The following is a 19,422-nucleotide window of genomic DNA, read 5'->3' as shown; positions in this document are numbered from 1 at the left end:
CCAACACACATTTCAACATGTTCTAAATACCTAAATGGAGCCTGACTCACTTCCTACCAATTGGAGGACTCTTCTAATTTACTATTAGTCCAGTCCGTGCATGCAGATTTGTAAGAGAGTTCTGAGTTGTGGGTGACTGGGTGCATTCCCGTTTTTAGGGCCACATTTGTGTGGTAGATATTTTAGAGGTAGATGTTTTTGACGCTATCAAAATGGTTCTCCAGACTTTAAGCTTTACCTTTCACTTGAATCACTGCTGTTGGTGAATATTTCTGTAACTCTGAGATAGGCTTTTGTGATTAAAGCACGTGTCCGACAGGGTTCTACAGAGTAGATATTATCAGTCCACTTGGTTCAGATTTTGTTCTGCTCCCTATCTTCTCTTGTTGCGGGACTCCATCCAACCTGTACTCCATAGCCTCACTGATTACTAATGGGGGTTCTTTTGGAGAAGCCATTGAAGCGTTCTCTCTTCTTGTAAAATCATAGTTCTGAAAGATTGTAAAGAGTGGGGGACACCTTTTCTTTCTGTCCCATTTAACTCTGAGATTAATATTCCTGCATTAAAAAAGCCAGCATTATCCAGTTCAGTTTTATCAACACTGTGAGCTTTGAACAGTGGACACCTCAAGTGCTGTCCTTTATCTATCCTACGTAAGCATTGTCTGTATTATAGGGGTAGGTCACAGCATTAGTCTGCAATCTACAAATATACCTAATGTTGTCATATCATTGTTCAGGATTGCCCTTTTGCTGTATTGTCTGACATTTAGCTACCTATATAAGGAAGGCAAGTTTTGTATAATCAAGGTCCTTATAGTCGCAGCGGATGAACCAGCTGAGCTTCTGCTCCATCTATTTAGCTGGAACCACAGTTTCCACTAGTAGGTGGCACTAGCACAGCCCATGGATCAAACCCCTCCCCCATTTTCTCCTTTGCTCACTCGTGTTCTCTATCCGGTTTACTGTTTGTAGTACCCAATCATAGCACATACCACTGAGCTACATTGTTTCCAGGGCTCCACCCCGCACCATTAAGTCCCAGTTATGACTGTGACCTGTTATCTTCCAGAGCTCTTCCCCAGCCATGTGGTTGGCTGGAGAACAACATTAATAAATGAAGTTCCTTTGGGGACAACTTTTGAAGACAATTGAGCTCAGTTTACCTTTTAGTTTTGGGCTAGCTGCAACTTTCCATTCTGTGTTAAAAAGTATGAACGTGGAGCTCATGGAAAACTCCCACATCTAAGATAATAGGGCTGCGTGCCCTGTGCAGATTTTCACTCTCTTTCGTAGTGCCAGACTTGATTATTTTTGTGGGATATACTGTGAGAACTAGTGACAATTGTGTAATTTGAATTGTCAGCCAGGTATCATCTTTTAGCACAGCAGAATCTATATGCACCTATAGCACAGTTGGTGCTTTTAGAATTGTAATGGTGATGGAATCTTATGGATCACCTTTTTATCTTTCATAAATGTCTTTCAGAAATTACATGTAATGAAATAAAGAGCTCTACATCAGAAACAGTAAACTGTATATTGTTTCCTATCTGCTTGATAGCATGATGTTACTGAGGCGGTGTGTACCGCTCCAAATAGAGTTAGTTGAATATTGTTGTGTAGAGTCCACTAATCAGTTCAGTTCAAAATACTTTTATTCGATTAACATAAGATAATCATAAAAAGTGCATCATACAAATACAGTTTGTATAAAATCACATTAATACATTGTAAGTTACAGGTAAAGAGACAATACATGAAATGTAAAAAAGGATTTAAATCAAACAGGCGACTAACACTGAGACGTTTGGCCTATTTTGCTACGAGTCAATAAACAAGATTTTAAAAAAAGGGCAACATTCTTAGCCACATATTGTGAATCTAGCAGCTGAAGTGCCAGAAAAGCTGGGCGACATGACCTCAACCCCATTTGGCGCAAGAGTGGAATGATCCAACGCTTGCGCGCTTGCTTATAGTATTGACAAAACAAAGTAAGATGAATAGTCGATTGGGGAGAGTCTTGGTCGCATGGGCATTTACTTAATTCGTGGGACCAATTGGACACAGTTGGAAAAGTGACGAGACGAAAAAGTAAATTAAATCGAAACCTAGTCAGTAAATATTTTTCATAGTTAGATAAATAAAAAGTAAGATAAGGCTGGATACCAGCAGAAACTTGGACCATCAGCACTTGCACATTTGTTTGCTTTGTTACTTCAAGAGAAAGACGCAATTCCCTTAGGTGGTTGAGACATACGTTTTTCAAAGTACTTCTATTAATGTCAACCATCGAAGAGGGCTCGGTGAAGTATTGCGGGCAGTTCAGGTCCTGTAGAAAATTAAAAACATACAGTAACCATGGAATTTTCTTCCAGCAAACCATATTTAAACAGTCCGAGATCAGGGAGCGTGTTAGATGACATTGTGGCTTGTTCCAGATACGGTGCCATAAAAGAATTGGATGACATTTGATATTGTCAGTAAGATAGTCAATACCAAGTTCGATATGGCTGCCGTAGATTGGGGCACTGCGTGGGAGTGCCAGGAGGTATTTTAGGAAGCCATTTTGGACTTTTTGTAAATTGTCTGTGGGTGCATAGCCCCAGACTCCTGCACCATATGTTGCTATGCTATGGCATTTAGCTTGATAGATTTTTAGCAATTCAGATGGGGCAGGTTTACCCAGCTTCCTGGAAAAGGAGACAAGCGCCGAGGTCGCTCTCTGATAGAGGAGCTTCCTACTTGCCATCCCTCTTCTCCAGGATAGCTGGTCGTCGACCAGCAACCCTAGGTAAGGATATTCTCTAGCTCGTTCCAATCTGGTTTGCTCAATGTAAAGGGGTTTTGGGTTCTTAACCGTGGGTCCTGTATACATGACAAAGGTTTTGCTCTCATTTACTTTTAGTCCCAGAGAAAGCATGAATTGGCAATATTTGTCAAGCTGTTTCTGTAGTTGTACTAGAGTTCTGGCTAGGATTACGGAATCGTCAGCATAAAGTAATGCTGGGATGGGGCGATGGCTGATGGTAGGTAGGTCCTGGCTCCCTTCTAACATGGCTGTTTCCAGCCCGTTTGTATATAGGTTGAACAGGAAAGGAGCCAGGACACAGCCCTGCCTAACGCCTCTTGTGACTGAAAAAGATGGTGAGAGTTCACCGCCAATCCCGTACCTTACACAAGCCGTGGCGTCTGAATAAAGCTCACGTAAGAACTTAATAAGTGAGGGGTCCACACCCAGACCTTCTAGGATGGACCACAACTTGGCATGGATTACGCAGTCAAACGCTGCACTGAGGTCGACATAGACCAGGTAAAGATTACCCCTTTTTGCCCCCACATACTTGCCTATTAGGAGAGTTAAGTTTAAGGCCTGTTCCACAGTACCAAGCCCCTCCCGGAAGCCGTATTGCAGGTCGGTCATGATGTTGTTCTCAGACACCCAGTCCTGGAGGCGCTCCAGGATGAGGCGTCCCGCGACCTTCCCCATGGACTCCAGGAGGGAAATGGGCCTGTAACAGGCTGGTTTATTGCGGTCACCCTTTTTAAAAATTGGAAGAAGTATAGAAGAGGACCAGGAATCTAATAGGCCGATTTCTGATACTGCCACCATCACCTTGGTGACGATGGGGGACCATAATTCTATGTTAGTGACGAAGATATCAAGAGGAACTCTGTCGGGGCCAGGAGCCTTACCCGTTTTAGAGGAGGATAATGCATGTATAATCTCACTTAGGCTGAAGTGTAGATCTATTGGGTAAACCTGCATCCTGGGGGGAGGATCGGCGGTCATCGTGGCCTGCGTAGTGCAGACTGAGGGGGGACCACTAAAGATCTTTGAAAAGTGGGACACCCATTCGTCTGCAGTCACTGCCACGTCCAGGTGCTGGTGGGAGTTTACGTCAGCCAAGAAGGGGGATTTGACTACATGCCAAAACTGGGAGCTGTCCTTACTTCGGCAGCTCGCATGTAATTGTGCCCATAATTTCTTCTTTTGTTCCTTTTTACAGTTATTTTGGGCCTGCTTGTACTCTGATCGAAGTTTGGCTATTTCCCTTTGGTCTCTAACAGGATTATTGGTTGCCTTTTTTAGGGCGGATAGAGCTTTGCGGCAGGCCGTGTTGAACCATCTTGGAGAAGACTGATTACTCTGTTTGTGGTGACGGAGCAACTCGGCCTGTATAATGTTTAGGATCTCTTGGAAACTGGATATAACCAGTTCGGATGAAGATTCATCCGCCAGGCAGGTGTTTATCGAAGGGAGTGCCCTTGATATGATCTTAGTAGAAATTATTAAAGGGTCTATCTTGGACCATTTTACAGAAAATCCATTGGTTCTGTCTATAGCCAAAGAATTCTGGGTCAGTAAGCTCTTTCTATTTGAGTGGGCGTCAACCATATCTAACTTAAAGGTGATACTATTCGGAAAACGATCGCCAAAGGACTCGGTGCCAGTGTTAAATTTAAGTAGTTTGCCCTTTAAAGTATAAGAACATAAAATAAAGTCTATAATGGTTAAAAAGCCCCTGCCGTGGAAAGTGGGTCTGAAGTCTTCAGGGGGGTCTACGAGTTCGTTTGCGTACAACAATTCTAGTAAGATGAAACTATCGTTCAAGGATTCACCTGGTTGGGAGTGCGAAAAATGGGTCAAGGGGCAGTCTTCTTCGTCCAGAAGCCCACAAATGCCTTTCTTATAGTTAGTACACAATGGGACATTGAAATCCCCCCCCCCCCCCCCCCCCCCATATTACATGATAGACAAGCGATGATTGCTTAGATCTCTGCTCGTTTACAAGGAATGAAATATCAGTTACAATTTTCACAAAATCTGCAGGGGATAGATTATTATAAAAATTAATAAAACAGTATGACGTACAGCTGTTAAAGTTAACCGTTATAATTTGATAGTTTGCAGTGGTATGGAGAACTGAGATATTCTTGACGGCCAAGTTGTTTGAAATATACACTGCTAGGCCTCCCTTGGATCTACCATGAGTGGTAGTACTTGCCGGGGAATGAAATGTTTTGTAGCCTAGTATGTGTAATGGGTCGGATGTCCAGGTTTCTTGGAGACAAATTATCTGATGAGTTTGTACAAAGTCCAACCATGCTTTGAGAATTATCTTTGTACGGAGACCTGCTACATTCCAGAATAATACGGATAGTGACGAAGTAGGAGGATTTAAGATATTGTCACCTGAACTACCTGGTTGCGGTAAAGTAAGGAGAGGGATACAATTTACTTCAGGGATAGGGGGTGAATGGAGTACAAAGCTTGGTTGAAAAGGTACTTCTGCTGCCGTAGATGTATCATCATTGTGTGGCAAAGGAAGGGGACTAGAAGGCAGAATCAGGGATGGTAAAAATTTGGATGAGGTAAGTGGTAATGAACCGGAGGGAGGGGAAATCATGTTATCCTGGATGTTAGCAGGTGATGGTCAATCCACCATCTCCAGACAGTCATATCTGTTATATGTAGGAAATCCTCTCCATCCAAAAGATGGTGCAGCATCTCTACCCCCCTGCCCTGCCCAATCTAGCCAATCAGATCTTCTATTCCGGTTTCCTACCTGGGTCCAGTTCCAATCTGGGCCTGTCACGAAACGGTTAGCTGGCGGATAAAAAAAAAGATAACCTTTTGGTTCCTATTCCATCTTGGGTTGGGTGGGAGCCCCAGGAACAAATATGTTCGACTGCTTGAGGATCTTCAAAATTAATGATAATACAGTCTCCGTGTATTGTTTTTGGCACTGTGCCTACCCATGGGACCTTGCGGACCGTGGTGACTCTATTGTTGGAATAGGGGGGAGGGGGTCTATTGGCTGACAACCAATGTAGCACTTTATTTTTTAATGACCAGCCTGGTTCTTCTGCATAAGAATTTAACTCAGGAACCCCAGTCATGATGACAACAAACGGGGAGGCATCCGGAGGGAGATGGTAGGGGCGACTGACTTTCCGCTTGATATTGTAGGCGGCGTTTTTGGATGCTGGAGTCTTAGCTAAATTAAGTGCGTGGGTTGCAGCGCGAATTGGACCGGGGGCTAAAGGTGTGTCTGGGACTGATGGTGTGTCCGGGCCCTTCTTTGCATCTAGAGTTGGTATCGTTTGCTGCACTGCCGTACTTGATGGTTTCTGGTGAACTACTGCTGTGGTAGTTATGATTTTGGGGGCTTGACGAACCGTTGTTGGCCCTTTATTGATAGGATTGGGGTTGAGCGTCTGAACCACAGGGGGAGTGGGAGTTGGAATCTTGTGAGTGTTGGATTCTAGAGTTAACACTTCTAGAGATTTTTCTAATTTGGCCAAAGATAGCGCTATGGGTTGCGTATATAGCTTAATTAGTGCCTCTATGCTTTGCAGTAAGTGAATATCTTGAGTGCAAGGGGCATACCCTCTGTCCTCTTTGTCAGTGAGAGTGATATTAGGCATAGTGGATGAGGGGTTAGTAATGTCTGAGGTAGTGGGATGGGCCTCTTGCTGAGGTGATATAGGTTGGTTAGTAACAGACTTTTAAAAAGAAAGTTGTGTGGTGAATTGAGTCAAGGTTTCCGGAGGAGGCCGGGGAATGTTTTTCTGGGCCATATTCTTTTTCCCTTTTTTCCCTCCGTTTTTCTTTGATATAGCACCCTCCCTTAGACCCCGGGTATAAAAGTCCTCCCCACTAGGATTGGTAAATAGAGTCGGAGTTCTCTCAAGTGATGGGCGGGTTTGGGGTGAGGGGGGAGGGAAAGCTGGGTGGTTGAGAGGTCGATGGACACCGATAGGTCCACAGTACCAGGGACGGTGTGGGAATCCAGTTGTGCGCTAAGATCAAAGTTGCGCAACGGAGTTCTAGCTTCTGCCAGTAGACCCAAGGAGGAACGTTTGGCTGCAGCCAGATCCTGGGAGACCCGTCTTTCCAGTAGGAGGGCACCCTGATTGATAGCATCATTGGCTCGTGCAATAAAGTGGTCAATCGGGCCAATAGTCTGGGCAACATGGGATGTCTTGGTGCTTCTTGTGGTTGTAGGCGACATACTTGGAATATGGGTACACAGAAATGGAAAGACACAGTATACTATTCCGAGACACAACAGAGCAACAGAGTAAACACTCAGCAATAAGGGGTAATATTTAAACAATAAAATGTCAGTGGGGTGGCCCAGTCCAGTCTTACCCGGTCTTTAACAGGCTTAAACGGGCCCGCCCTTGGCCCGGGCTTCGCCCCGTGCTCTGACCCGCGCGCATCCCGCGTCGCGGGGAAGAGCGCGTCACTAATAACCGTGAAGGCGGTGGCCGCCGGGGGCAGAGGCACCAGCTGAGCAAGTTTGGGATTGCTGGTCCTCGCAGTCCCCCGGACGGTGTAGTTCAGCTGTTTGCCCCTCAAGCCTCTACCTACAACGCTCTCAGCTGGGAGCAGTGAGTACCTCTGCCGATTGCAGAAGGCGCTCCCACCAGCAAGTGCGGGCGAGTGGGGAGGCGTGCTGGTCCACGGAGCGCAGGGAAGAGGTCCAACGACAGGTCCTCAGGTCAAAAAATCCAATGTGAGCGGCACCCGCGAAGCGGGTGTCGCGAACGGTAAAGAGCTGGAGACGGTGGGCGTGGCCGCCGGGGGAAGAGGCACCAGCTGAGCAAGTTTGGGATTGCTGGTCCTCGCAGTCCCCCGGACGGTGTAGTTCAGCTGTTTGCCCCTCAAGCCTCTACCCACAACGCTCTCAGCTGGGAGCAGTGAGTACCTCTGCCGATTGCAGAAGGCGCTCCCACCAGCGAGTGCGGGCGAGTGGGGAGGCGTGCTGGTCCACGGAGCGCAGGGAAGAGGTCTAACATCTGAAAGAAACAGGTTAATATTAGATTCCTTACCTTAGAATATCCCCAGGCGTCAGTCTGGATCCGGAAACTTTTGCGTAGCAGTACCCCTGCGTGTCGGTAGGCGTCGTCTGCAGGCGTCCCCTGTGGCTCCGCGTCCGTCGTCGGCGTCGTGCGCCGTGATGACGTCGCTGGAGTATATAGACGCCGCTGACGTCAGTTCTTCTTTTTTTTCCGCGCCAGTTAGCGCAGATCCGAAGAGCAGTACTCCGGTCTTTTGACCAAAGTTTTTTGATTAATCTAACTCTTAAGGTGCCGGAAGAATGCACGGTTTTAAGAATTGTGACGGGTGTGACCGCACGATGTCGGTCACCGACCACCATCGACTCTGCCTCCGGTGCCTGGGCGCGGACCACGACGTGGAGTCCTGCGTCGACTGCCGGGCCTTGACGAGTAAGGCTAGACGGGAGCGGTCCCGCAAGCTACTCGAGCTCTGGGTGTCGGCCCCGCGTCGAGAGCGGTCCCGGTCCGGCCGGAGGTCGAGGGAGCGGTCGAGGGAACGGTCGCGGAGCCACCACGAGCACTCCGGAAGTCGTCACCATTCCTCCGGTTCCTCAGGTAAGAAGCACAAGAAGTCGGGGCGTCGTCATCGCACCCCCGACTCCCCCCGACGCTGCCGGGGGTTCGGGTGGCCCCACCCCCGCGGCTCCGCGTGGGTCGCCGACGCTGCCTGCTCCATACCCGTCGGTCCCTGGGCAAGGCGCGTCGCGTGAGGAGATAGAGGAGTTCCTCATGGCCATGAGGGCGCTGTCTCCTCCGGCGGGGCCTACGGCGCCTGCGGGCCCGGTGGTCCCGTCCGGGGGCCCGAGCGGTTCGGGTGGTCCTGCCCCGACGCCGCCGGCGGCTCCGGCCCCGGCGCCGCTGGGCCCTTCAGGGTCGACGCCAGCTGGTCCTCCGGCCTCTCCGGCGCCGATTCCATCGGGGCAACCCGTGGTGCCGCCTCCGCGCGGCGCCGTGACTCTGACGCCGGTTCCGGCCGGCGCCGGCTCCGGGCGGCGCCACCCCCATTCCCTCTCCAACTCCGGACGCGGAGTCGGACCGGCGTCGTGCGACGCCGAGTCCGGCGCCGATGGGGCCCATTGGTCCCGAGGAGCCGGTCTACATCGTTGACTCCGAATATGGTGAGGATGAAGATTATGGAGAGGGTTGGGAGGGGTCTGAGAACCCTCTGTCACGCGAGTGTCAGTACGACGTGGACTGGACAGGTGACTTGGGTGATGCCAGTGGTCTGGACGAATCTCCTAACCCTGGTTTTGTCTCGCCTCCTACTGTGGCTTCGGAGGCTGGGGCTGCTTATTCAGTGGTGTTGATGAGGGCTGCCAAGGCCTTACGCCTTGAGCTCCCCGTCGCAAAAGTGAGGTCTAACATCCTCACCGAGGTCTTCAAACCGCAGTCATGCCCACAGGAGCCTCTGCTGCCGTTCAATGAAGCCTTGACGGACGTTCTTTTGGGCAGGTGGTCCAGGCCCGCTTCAGGTCCGCCTGTTGATAGGAACGTGGCCAGACGCCACCGTCCGTGTCCGGACGACCCCAAGTTCCTGTCCACCCATCCCACCCCTGAGAGTCTGGTGATCCAGGCCTCCACTTCCCAAACCGCATTCCCGTCGGCCCCGCCCGACCGGGAATCAAAGAGGTACGACCAGTATGGCAAAAAGGTCTTCTCATCCCTGAGTCTGGGACTGCGGTCTTGCAACACCGCATGCCTCTTGGGCCGCTACACCCACTCTCTGTGGGATACGGTCGCGGAGTGTCTGCCGCAATGCCCGCAGGAGGTACGGGACAAGCTCGGCCAGGCTTTGATTGAAGGCCGAGACGCGGCGAGGTATTCCATCAGGTGTGGTCTTGATACGACCGACTCGCTGGGCAGAGCGATGTCCACGACGGTGGCGATTCGTCGCCACGCCTGGCTGAGGTCCGCCAACTTTTCAGCGGATGTCCAAAATACTTTGATGGACATGCCGTTCGATGGCAGTCGCCTGTTTGGCGACAAAGCGGACCACGCGCTTGAGCGCTTCAAGGACTCCAGGGTCACGGCCAAGTCCTTGGGTCTCTCGACCCGGCGCCAGCAAACGGGTTCGTTTCGCTCCTTTCGTGGCCAAGGAAGGGGCGGTCCCACACGTGCCGCCAGCCACGCGCCGCAGAACACTTCTCAACGCGGTGGCGGCCGTGGATTCCGCCGTGGAGGCGGTCGGGGACAACGGCGCGGTCAGGCCACACCTCCCCCCGCAGCATCAGCCTCCAAGTCCTCCTAGTCCGAGGTTTCAGGCCCATGTGACGCCAGTGGGTGGCAGGGTTCGCCATCACCACTCCCACTGGCGCACTATCACATCGGACAGGTGGGTGCTGCAGCTCGTCCGAAGGGGCTACTCCCTCCCCTTCGAGACCACTCCTCCAGCCATGCCACCGCAGAACCACCGTGTGTCGGGGGACCACTTGACACTTCTGCAGGAGGAAGTTACGGCCCTCTTGGCCAAGGGGGCCATCGAGCGCGTTCCTGGGCCAGAAGTAGGGTGTGGTTGCTATTCCCACTACTTTCTGGTACCCAAGAAGGACAAGGCGTGACTCTGACGGTTCAACACCTGGCAGGTTCTCTGAACGCCAGGGCGGACGAACTCAGCCGTCGGTGCTCGGTGGATCACGAATGGCGTCTGAACTCGGACGTGGCGAAAGGCCTCTTTCTGCAATGGGGAGAGCCTTGGTTAGATCTATTCGCCACAGAAGAGAACGCGCAATGTCATCAGTTCTGCGCGTTGGAGTTTCCAAGACGGCACTCTCTCGGAGACGCCTTTCGGCGCGAGTGGAGTTGCGGTCTGTTGTACGCCTTTCCGCCTATACCACTTCTGCCCAGAGTGCTGAAGAAGATCAGGCGCGACCGGGCCCAAGTTATCCTTGTGGCTCCGGACTGGGCTCGAAGGTACTGGTATCCCGAGCTACTCAGCATGTCAGTCGGTCCCTCGATCCGCCTGCCCCTTCAGGAGGACCTTCTGTCGCAGCAGCAGGGGACGGTCCTCCACCCGAACCTGTCCAGTCTCCACCTCCATGCGTGGAGATTGAGCGGCGACAGTTGAGGCCATTTGACTTGCCTCCTGAAGTCTGTGATGTGATTCTGGCAGCCAGGCGTCCCTCCACAAAGTCGGTATACGCCTGCCGGTGGAACAGATTTGTGGCATGGTGCACAGCAAAGGCTGTGGATCCCCTTTCTGCCCCTCTCTCCGAGGTTCTCCTCTTTCTTCTCTCTCTTGCCCAGCAGGGCTCTGCTCTGGGCACTATCAAGGGCTACCTTTCTGCCCTTTCCGCCTTCTTAAGGCTACCTGATCAGCCATCTTTGTTCAAGTCCCCTATTGTAACGAGATTCTTGAAGGGCATCACGCACATGTATCCACCTGTTCCGTTCGTGATGCCTCAGTGGGACTTGAACCTGGTTCTGACTTTCTTGATGTGCGCTCCCTTTGAGCCGCTTCATTCCTGTCCTCTCCGTCTCTTGACTTTAAAGACGGCCTTCCTGGTTGCCATCACCTCTGCCAGGAGAGTGAGTGAGCTCCAGGCTCTTTCTGTACAACCTCCTTTCTTGTCCATTCATCCAGACAAGGTGGTTCTTAGAACTAGACCTTCTTTCCTGCCCAAAGTAGTTTCTGCTTTTCACATCGGGCAGTCCATCACCTTACCCTCCTTCTTCCCGCCTCCGCATCCTTCAAAAGATGAAGAGCGGCTCCATCGTCTGGACCCAAAACGTGCGCTTTCATTTTATATGGATCGCACACGCCAGTTCCGGGTGGATGACAAACTGTTTGTTGGCTACGTGGGTGAGAAGAAGGCAAGGGCGGTACAGAAACGGACCATCTCTCGGTGGGTCGTCCTGTGCATCAAAGCGTGCTACTCTTTGGCTCGGAAGGAGCCTCCTGTTGGGCTGAGAGCCCATTCCACTCGGGCCACGGCGGCTACTACTGCCCTGGGCCGGGGAGTCTCTTTGCAGGACATTTGCCAGGCGGCTACGCGGGCCTCGCTGCACACCTTTGCGAGGCACTACTGCCTGGACAGTCAAGTCCGGAGGGATGGCTTCTTTGGCCGTTCGGTCCTCCAGGACTTTCTGGTGAAGGATTGTATTGGTTCGCAGACCCACCACCGGGGTTGGTATTGCTGGGGTATCTATTCTAAGGTAAGGAATCTAATACTAACCTGTTTCTTTCAGATGAACAAGTTACTTACCTTCGGTAACGATATATCTGTAAGAAACAGTAGTTGGTATTAGATTCCTTACCGCCCCTCCCATCCTCCCCGTTCTGCGAACTGATACCTAGGGTTAAGGACATCCCTTTCAGGGCCCTAGTTTCAAATGGCACCAGTGTTGGTTCTCACATGGCTCTGCGTGTTCTGGCGCGGAAAAGCTGTGTGCAAAGAACTGACGTCAGCGCGCGGAGGCGGCGTCTATATACTCCAGCGACGTCATCACGACGCCGACGACGGACGCGGAGCCGCAGGGGACGCCTGCAGACGACGCCTACCGACGCACTGGGGTACTGCTACGCAAAAGTTTCCGGATCCAGACTGACGCCTGGGGATATTCTAAGGTAAGGAATCTAATACTAACTACTGTTTCTTACAGATATATCGTTACCGAAGGTAAGTAACTTGTTCGACAGGTCCTCAGGTCAAAAAATCCAATGTGAGCGGCACCCGCGAAGCGGGTGTCGCGAACGGTAAAGAGCTGGAGGCGGTGGGCGTGGCTGCCGGGGGAAGAGGCACCAGCTGAGCAAGTTTGGGATTGCTGGTCCTCGCAGTCCCCCGGACGGTGTAGTTCAGCTGTTTGCCCCTCAAGCCTCTACCCACAACGCTCTCAGCTGGGAGCAGTAAGTACCTCTGCCGATTGCAGAAGGCGCTCCCACCAGCGAGTGCGGGCGAGTGGGGAGGCGTGCTGGTCCACGGAGCGCAGGGAAGAGGTCAAACGACAGGTCCTCAGGTCAAAAAATCCAATGTGAGCGGCACTAATCAGTAGGAACTGTGCGTATGTTCACGACATAAACTTTGCACCCCAGCAAAGTATGTTGTCCCTTGCACCAGCTGGCTCACAGTGCCACCATAAACACCCCTAACTTAGACAGGGAGCGAACACTTGTGGCAACCACTGCACATGACAACCCTGTTCCCTCAGGAACTGTGGTGACAGACCTAGAACCTTTCGCTCATACACTCGTGCTTTCGTTTGCTCTGAACAATATGCAAAGAATACACAAAGGGTCGTTTTCAATGTTTATTGAACCAAAGTGCTTCTTGTATAGAAAATATGTGCTGTAATGATCAATAGACAAAAGCAGATGAAAGTTGTAATCAGCGCCAGGACAGTGAGCAGAACAAAAAGTTCCACCATTGTGCTGAAACAACGTATATATGCAAGCATATAAAATAATATAACAATTCTGCGTACTCCTACTATGCAGAACCCTAACCTACATGTCTAGGGTGTATGTGTATCTTCTGCCAAGAAACCCCCTACTGGATGATCCAACCCCAATATCTGGTGGGTAAGAATGTAGGACCCCATCTTGGTCAAGAACTGGACACCACTCACGGAGATGTCAGTCAGCTGCCGGGCGAAAGCTTCAGCATGTAGGGACCTCTCAAAGTCAGCAGAAGTGCCTCCTCTCCCGGAAAGAGTTGTTTATATATAGAAAAATTGTAACCTAAAGGAGGCTTGGGCCCTTACACTAACTAGAATGGACCGCTTCAATATTGTATGCACAAAAGGTATCTAGATAGCATTGTTTAACAAAAAAGTTTATACAATAACCGAGCCAATGTCCTTAATCCAAAAGCCTGTGTGATTTATTTCACTTCTCTTTGTATTATTCAGAAAAACGAGATTATGGCATTTTGGTCATGTCATCACAAAGGCGAACACATAATTTTGCAACATATTTACAGACAAAATGAAAAATTCATAACAAACAGATAAATAAACAAAAATGACACATCAAAACTTAATGACGTCTTCATTGATGAGACGTATAAGACCAGTCCCTTGTTACATTCAGAAACACTAGACGGATGATTAAGCTTTTTCGAGAAGTGTCTATTTTATCCTGCCAGTGTATGTGTCTCTGGGAATGCGAGTTTTTTAAGGTGTTGTAGATTGGAGAGTGGTATTAGTACAAAAATCTCTCCCAGCACACCCTACGGGTGCCTTATCCCAAGAGCTGGGGTCAACGAGTTTCAAACCTCAACTTGTTTACAGGTTCTCATCAGGACCTGGACTTGGTCGTGTCAGCATTCGAGAAGGTGATTGCAGTGGCTAATGGAGTCAATAGCTGACTTGGTGGTCCAGTTCTTTTGGAGTGGGAGACTCTGCTGGCATTCGACCACACTCTTTCAAAAGTGCAAATCAACTTGCAAAAAAACTCCTTTATCATAAACCACGATTGATATGAAGATTGAGGGCACACACATGTGAGCTTAATGACGACATAGTCTGGAACCAGCTGTAGTCCCTGTTGAGGCTTTGGAACTCACACCTCTCTTACTGTCCAATATCTTAGGCATGCCTTACTAATTACACCAGTGTTCATGGTAGGAATAGAACACTAAGAACCCAAAGTGGGAGGAATTTTAAATAAGATACAGGCTCCACACGATATTGATAAGTATATCTTCTCCTATGGAGTTTGCATGAGTAACATTCGTAGTATGAGAGTAGATTAAACCAAAAATTAGGACCCCATGTTTGTGTGTAACATAACTTCCTGTGATTTAGAGACACAGCCTTCATTGTAATTGGACACAGACACAAACAAACCACAAGGCCTACCTCCCTATAGTTTCATGTGACTATGCGATAGGCAAGAGATATTATAAAAATCACCTGTAGATTCCTTCATCTGTGTCTGCTAAAAAGCACAGCTGGGTTATAATTCCCTTTAATGCCCTAGTTATGTTTTTTTTACCTAGGGCAGGAAGTATCTGAGAGATATTAGTAACTATTAAGACACAGAATGATCTACGTAGGGTAATTGCATCTCCCAACAACTGAGGGAATAAAACTATTGACTCTACACAGCAGGAAGGTATTTTACAATGTCTAAGTTAAGTGTTGTTTTCCTTTTAAATAAGGTAGAAAGAGAGCAAGAGACTTTTAAGAAACAGTAAGACGGATATGGTCCTTGTGATGGAATTACATATGTAAATTAACAAAGGAATAATACTACCACACTATGTTGCACAGTGGAACTACACTTCGTATTAGCCAGTGGGACAACATTTCCCATGGTCTTTCAACGTAGAGTGACTTGTCTAGACACACAGCAAAGGGGTCTGCGAAGGGGGCGTGGGCTGAAACACAGCTATAAAATGTCCATTCTTGCTGCACTGCAGGTCCGACGTCGCAGATGCAAGTAATGTAGGATCTGAAAGAGACACGTTAGTATTAGATTCCTTACCTTAGAATATCCCCAGGCGTCAGACTGGATCCGGAAACTTTTGCGTAGCAGTACCCTTGCGCGTCGGTAGGCGTCGTCTGCGGCTCCGCATCCGTCGTCGGCATCGTGGGCGCCGTGATGACGTCGTCGGAGTACTTAGACGCCGCCTCCGCGTGCTGACGTCAGTTCATCTTTTTTCCGCGCCAGCAAGCGCAGATCTGGAAAAAGCAGTAACCCTAGTCATTTTTTGACTAACTTTTTGATCATTTTTGATTGTTTCTTGAAGTCTCTCGACTCCGAACGTTGCCGTAGGGATGCCCGGCTTTAAGCACTGCGATGATTGCGACCGCCTGATGTCGGTCACGGATCCTCACCGTGTGTGTTTATCTTGTCTAGGCGTCGACCACGACGACAAGGCCTGCTCCGACTGCCGGGCCCTCTCTTCGAAAGCCAGGCGGGAGCGGTCCCGCAGGCGACTCGAACTCCGGCAGTCGGTCCCGCGCCGTGAGAGGTCCCGATCCCATGGGAGGTCGAGGGACAGGTCGCGGGCTCGGAGCCACCACAGTTCCGAGAGTAGGACGCACTCCTCCGGGTCGAAGTCGTCGTCAGGTAAGAGGCACAAGAAGTCCAAGCGGCGTCATCGCTCTTCGGACTCCCCCCGACGCTCGCGCGATGCGGCCGGGGGTTCGGGTGATACCACCCATGCGGCTCCGTCGGAGTCGCGGGCGCCGCGTGCAGCTCCACACCCTCCGGTCCCTGGGCTGAACGCGTCGCCGGGGGAGATCGAGCGCTTCCTCATGGCCATGAGGAAACTCTCTCCGCCGTCGGGTGCTTCGGCCCCGACGCCGCCGACGCCTTCGGGCCCGGCGCCGCAGGTTCCCACTATCCCGACGCCGCCGGCGCCTTCGGGCCCGGCGCCGAGGGGTTCAGTTGTTCCGGCACCGCCGGTGCCTTCAGGCCCGGCGCTGCAGGACTCCGCTAGACCTCCTTCGGGATCTGGTTCGTCGCCGGTGGACCTTACGACCTCCCCGGCGCCGTACCCCCAGGTGTCGCCTCCGGCGCCGTCCTCGGGCAGCGCCGTCCCTGGTTCCACCTTCGTTCCTGTTCAGCCGTCGGGACGGCCCCGATGGGCGCCGCTCCAGAAGTCGTTTGGTGAATTTCACTTTTATGAACAGGCCCCATTGGTTGAGAACCCTGAATTTCAGGAGATGGGTGATGAAGAGGACTGGGAGGGGTCTGAGGACCCTCTGACCAGAGAATGTCAGTCTCAAGAGGACTGGGCAGGAGACCTTGGGGAGGCCAGTGGCCTGGACACCTCTCCAGATACTGGTTTTGTCTCCCCTCCTACCGTGGCTTCGGAGGAGGGGGCAACTTATAGTGTGGTGCTGATGAGGGCTGCCAAGGCCTTGGGCCTTGAGCTCCCCGTCGCGGCCGTGAGGACTAATCTCCTCACTGAGGTCCTTAAACCGCAGTCAAGCTCGGCCGAGCCTCTGCTGCCTTTTAATGAGGCCTTGACCGACGTTCTTCTGGGCACTTGGTCCAAGCCCGCTACGGGTTCGCCCGTAGATAGGAACGTGGCCAGACGCCTCCGCCCAGCCCCGGGCGACCCATGTTTCCTGTCCACCCACCCCACCCCCGAGAGCCTGGTCATCCAGGCCTCCAATTCCCAGACCACATTCCCGTCCGCCCCGCCGGACAGGGAATCCAAGAGGTATGAGCAGTATGGAAAGAAGATATTCTCATCCCTTAGTCTGGGTCTGCGGTCTTCCAACACCGCATGCCTCTTGGGCCGCTACACCCACTCTCTGTGGGATACGTCGCGGATGTGCTGCCAGAGTGTCCGTTGGAGGTACGGGCCAAGCTCGGCCAAGCCCTTGTGGAGGGCCGGGACGCAGCCAAGTATTCCATTAGGTGTGGGCTGGATACCACCGACTCGCTAGGCAGAGCGATGGCAACGACGGTGGTGGTCAGACGCCACGCCTGGCTGAGGTCCGCCAACTTTTCGGCAGATGTCCAAAACACACTCATGGACATGCCGTTCGATGGCCGTCGCCTCTTTGGCGACAAAGCAGACCATGCGCTCGAGCGCTTTAAGTACTCCAGGGCTACGGCCAAGTCCTTGGGCCTCTCGGCCCGGCGCCAGCAATCGGCTGCTTATCACCTCTCCCTAGGGGAGAGGTGTGGCGCCGCGGCCAGGGCGACTGACGTTGGAATCTGGGGATCACGGTTCGATCCCCGGCTCCGGCGGCAGATTAGCCCAGCACCATGTGACTCTGGGCAATAGCTTGCTTAATCTTCCCAACAGCCCCCAGCGCCTAGAGACCCTTACGGGTGATTGTGCGCTTTACAAATGTGGATTATTACTCCTTTCGTGGCCACGGAAGGGGTGCACCCACACGTGCCGCTAGCCACGCTCCGCAGGGCAATACCCAACGCGGTGGCGGCCGTGGTAACCGCCGTCCGGGCGGTAGGGGTCAACGGCGAGGTCAGTCCACACCTTCCCCCGCAGCATCCGCCTCAAAACCCTCCTAGTCCGTGCTTTCAGGCCCATGTGACGCCAGTGGGGGGCAGGGTTCGCCATCACCACCTCCACTGGCGCACTGTCACTTCGGACAGGTGGGTGCTGCAGATCGTCCGAAGGGGCTACTCCCTTCCCTTCGAGGCGACTCCTCCAGCCATGCCACCGCAGAACCACCGTGTATCGGGGGATCACTTGCGACTTCTGCAGGAGGAAGTTATGGCCCTCTTGGCCAAGGGGGCCATCAAGCGCGTTCCTGGGCCAGAAGTAGGGTGTGGTTGCTACTCCCACTACTTTCTGGTACCCAAGAAGGGCAAAGGGGGCCTACGCCCTATCTTGGATCTACGGAACGTCAACGGCTTCCTCCGAAAGGAGAAGTTCAAGATGCTGACACTGGCTCAGGTCTTAGCTGCCCTGGACCCAGGAGACTGGATGGTAGCGTTGGACTTGCAGGACGCTTATTTCCACATCCCCGTCCTGCCGGCCCACCGGCGCTACCTGCGGTTCACGGTTGGCCACGAGCACTTTCAGTTTACCGTGCTCCCCTTCGGCCTTACCAGCGTCCCACGGGTGTTCACAAAGGTGATGGCGGTGGTCGCAGCTCATCTGCGCAGGTTAGGGGTTTCAGTCTTCCCCTACCTCGACGACTGGCTGTTGAAGGCGGGCTCGCCCCAGACAGTCGTCAGCCACCTCCAGACTACGGCAGATCTCCTGCACCAGCTGGGGTTCTCCATCAATGTGCCAAAGTCACACCTGTGCCCCTCTCAGAAGCTCCTCTTCATCGGAGCGGTTCTGGACTCGGCGCAGTTTCGGGTTTATCCACCCGAACAGCGGGTCCGGGATATTCAGGCTTTGATTCCCATCTTTCAGCCGTTATCCCGGATCTCGGTCAGGTTGACGCTGCGGCTTCTGGGGCTGATGGCCTCCTGCATCCTTCTGGTGCATCACGCCAGGTGGCGGATGCGGGCTCTGCAGTGGGACCTGAAGTTTCAGTGGGCCCAGCATCAGGGCAATCTGTCCGACCACGTCCTGATCTCGGAGGGCACTGCGAGACAGCTGCAGTGGTGATTCGCGGACCGCGATTGGGTCAGCGGCAGATCCCTCTCCCTTCCCCAACCGGAGCACGTAGTTGTGACGAACACGTCCCTCCAGGGCTGGGGAGGCCACATGGGAGAGGCGGAGATCAGAGGCCTCTGGTCTCCGGCGGAGGCCCGGCTCCACATCAACCTGTTGGAGTTACGGGTGATTCGTCTAGCACTGAAGGCATTCCTCCCATCTGTCCGGGGGTGTGTAGTGCAGGTGTTCACGGACAACACCACCGCCATGTGGTACTGCAACAAACAGGGCGGGGTGGGGTCGTGGACCCTTTGCCAGGACGCTCTGTACCTCTGGCAGTGGCTAGAAACGCCAGGGCGTGACCCTGGTGGCTCAACACCTGGCAGGTTCTCTGAACGCCAGGGCGGACGAGCTCAGCCGTCGGTGCATGATGGATCCCGAATGGCGTCTGAACTCGGACGTGGCGCAAGCCTCTTTCAGCAATGGGGAGAGCCTTGGTTAGATCTATTCGCCACCGAAGAGAACGCGCAATGTCGTCAGTTCTGTGCGTTGGAATTTCCAAGGCGGCACTCGCTCGGAGACGCTTTTCGTCGCG

At 52.2% G+C, this 19,422-nt stretch overlaps 1 protein-coding gene across 3 annotated transcripts in view; it reads left to right on the top strand.

Annotated features, from left to right (window-relative positions):
• Nucleotides 1-19,422, top strand: part of SMARCA2 (SWI/SNF related BAF chromatin remodeling complex subunit ATPase 2) — a 1,851,064-nt gene that overhangs the window by 1,567,671 nt on the left and 263,971 nt on the right. The gene's annotated exons all lie outside the window — the stretch shown is intronic.

This window comes from Lissotriton helveticus, chromosome 2_1 (genome assembly GCF_964261635.1).
Source record: "Lissotriton helveticus chromosome 2_1, aLisHel1.1, whole genome shotgun sequence".
NCBI classification, from domain to species: domain Eukaryota; kingdom Metazoa; phylum Chordata; class Amphibia; order Caudata; family Salamandridae; genus Lissotriton; species Lissotriton helveticus.
This window is presented reverse-complemented; position numbering and strand designations above follow the sequence as displayed.